Raw genomic sequence first — 2919 nt, 5'->3', positions numbered from 1 at the left:
TGGGTTTAGGTTCCCCAAGACCAAGCTGTATGAACATTTCATAGGGCATCAAATTAATACTAGCACCTAAATCAGCTAGTGATTTTTCAATATTCAAATTACCAATTAAGCAAGGGATAGTAAAACTTCCTGGATCTTTTAATTTGGTTGGGAGCTTATTTTGGAGTATGGCGGAGCATTCCTCATTGAGTTCTACTGTAGATAAGTCCTCAAACTTCCTTTTATTTGTTAAAAGCTCCTTTAAAAATTTTGTGTATGTAGGCATCTGCGAGATAGCTTCAACAAAAGGTAAGTTGATATGTAATTGCTTAAAAACTTTAAGAAACTTATCGAATTGTGCATCAATGCGATATCTTTTTAATTTTGCTGGATATAGAATCGGTGATGAATATTCCTCTGGTACTAGTTTGTCACTATTTTTGGGTTTTTCTTCCCTCCTTTCGCTTTCCATGGCTTCTTGTGCTAACTTTTTTTCAGATTTTGCTAAAACTTTCCCACTCCTTAGTGTAACTGCTTTGACATGCTCTCCGGATTTGGTATTACTAAATAAATTTTCTGGTGGTCTTTCCGAGATTAGCTTAGACAGTTGGCTTATCTGAGTTTCGAGTCCTTGGGTCGATGCTTGTTGATTCTTAAGTGCTGTCTCGGTATTTTGGAAATGAGTTTACCGAGATGAATTTAGAAAGCATCTCTTCAATGTTTGGTTTTTTATCTCTTCAATGTTTGGTTTTTTCTATTGTTGATAAGGTGGCTATTGAAAACCCTGAGGATTTTGTGGCTTCGGATTTCCTTGACCTCCCCGGGAAAAATTTGGGTGGTTCCTCCAACCTGCATTATAAGTATTACTATATGGGTTATTTTGAAATCTAAAGTTATTGTTACCCATATAGTTGACTTGTTCCTCTTCAGTTGTGGGATTGAAGGATTGATATTCTGTATGCACACCTCCTCCGCTTGAGTCACACCTTATTACTGGATGTACCTGCGTAGAACCAAGAAAACTATCAACCTTTTTATTGAGAAGTTCTACCTGATTAGAGAGCGTGGTGACTGAATCGATGTTATAGATGTTGGCTGTTTTCGTTGGCTTTGTCCTCATAACTTGCCACTGATAGTTGTTCAGTGACATCTCCTCTATGAATTCATAGGCATCGTCCGATGTTTTATTGTTGATGGTTCCGCCAGCAGTTGCGTCAATCATCTGTCTTGTCGAGGGATTCACACCATTGTAAAGCTTTTGAACTTGCAGCCAAAGCGGTAACCCATGGTGAGGGCACCTTCTCAATAAGTCCTTGTATCTCTCCCATGCATCGTAAAGTGTTTTTAAATCCATCTGCACAAAAGAAGAGATATCATTACGCAATTTAGCCGTTTTAGCCGGTGAAAAATATTTTAGTAAAAACTTCTCGATCATTTGTTCCTAAGTAGTGATAGACCCTTGTGGTAATGAGTTCAACCACTGTTTAGCTTTGTTTCTCAGTGAAAAGGGAAATAATCGAAGACGAATGACATCATCAGAAACTCATTGATTTTGAATGTATCGCAAAATTCAAGAAAATTTGCCAAGTGCATGTTGGGATCCTCATCCTACAAACCATCAAACTGAACAAACGACTGTATCATCTGAATTGTGTTAGGTTTTAGTTCAAAATTATTCGCAGCAATAGTAGGTCTAACTATACTAGACTCAATTCCTGTTAAAGAAGGTTTAGAATAGTCATACATAGTATGTGGAGCAGGATTTTGATTAGCTGCAATTGCAGGAGGCAGCTGATCGCCTGGGTTTTCAGCCATCTCGTCAGTTGGGGTTTGAGTATCGTTTTCTCACTCGTTCTCCTTGTAGCGTAAACTATGCCTTATTTCTCTTTTATTTTTACGAATTGTACGATTGATTTCTTCGTCAAAGAGTAATGGTCCTGACAGGTTTCTTCTAGTCATAAACTATAAAAACCTACCAAGAGAGAGAAAGTAAATTAATAAATAATAAAATAAAATAAAATAAAATTGTAAGAAAAATAAATGGATAAAGTAATAAAAATTTAGTGTTCCTAATATTTCAGTTCCCCGGCAACGGCGCCAAAAACTTGATCACGTGATTTGTAACAAGTAATAAATATTTATAATGAAGATCAAACCTAGACTAACTATTATCACGACGAAAAGGAAAGCGAACCTCTCAAACAATAGTATAGTAATGGCAAGACCGGGATATCGTACCCAAGGGAAACAAAAGTACTAGTAATAACTATCTTTTTATTATCTAGCCTAAGAATAAAAGGGTTTGTTTTAATTAACTAATTATTTAAACTAAGAACGCACAGAGAAAAGAATTGGGGAATTGCTTTTAGGAAAATCGATTGACCTGAGACAATACCTAAGAAAAATCCACCTAGACTGTACTTGTTATTCTGGCTCCGAATCGGACGATTTATTCATTCAACTTGTTCCGTAGAGATCCCTAAGTTATGTCGTTATCCCTATTCAAGACTAATAACATCTAATCCCTAGATTGAATAACCGAGACTTTTCTCTAATTAACACTCTAGGGTTGCATTAACTCGAAGTATGGATCCCCTTATTAGGTTTCACCCTAATCCGGCAAAATATTGTCACCCTATTTCTAGGCGCGCAATCAACTCCGCTTAATTATGGCAAATGTACTCTTAGACAGGGTCTATTCCTCCTCTGAATAAGAGCGTGTCTTGAATCAGTATCCTGGGATATCAAAACAAGAATTAAGAACACATAATTAAGAATAAGTTAAATATTTAACATACGATTTGGAAAATAATAACAAGATTCGTCTTAGGTTTCATTCCCCTTAGGTATCTAAGGGGTTTAGTTCATAACTAAATAAGAAAACATCTTAGAAGAGTAAAGCATAAAAAACATAAAGAAAACCCAGAACTCCTGAAGGGG

At 36.2% G+C, this 2919-nt stretch overlaps 1 non-coding gene across 1 annotated transcript; it reads left to right on the top strand.

Annotated features, from left to right (window-relative positions):
- The first annotated feature begins 1259 nt into the window (after positions 1–1259).
- On the top strand, positions 1260–1366 carry LOC121205828 (small nucleolar RNA R71). The gene has a single exon (XR_005900901.1). It is a non-coding gene; the product is annotated as a small nucleolar RNA R71 (small nucleolar RNA).
- Positions 1367–2919: the final 1553 nt, after the last annotated feature.

Source organism: Gossypium hirsutum, chromosome A08 (genome assembly GCF_007990345.1).
Source record: "Gossypium hirsutum isolate 1008001.06 chromosome A08, Gossypium_hirsutum_v2.1, whole genome shotgun sequence".
In the NCBI taxonomy this organism is placed as follows: domain Eukaryota; kingdom Viridiplantae; phylum Streptophyta; class Magnoliopsida; order Malvales; family Malvaceae; genus Gossypium; species Gossypium hirsutum.
Note: the sequence above shows the minus strand (reverse complement) of the source record. Positions and strands in the feature narration are given on the sequence as shown.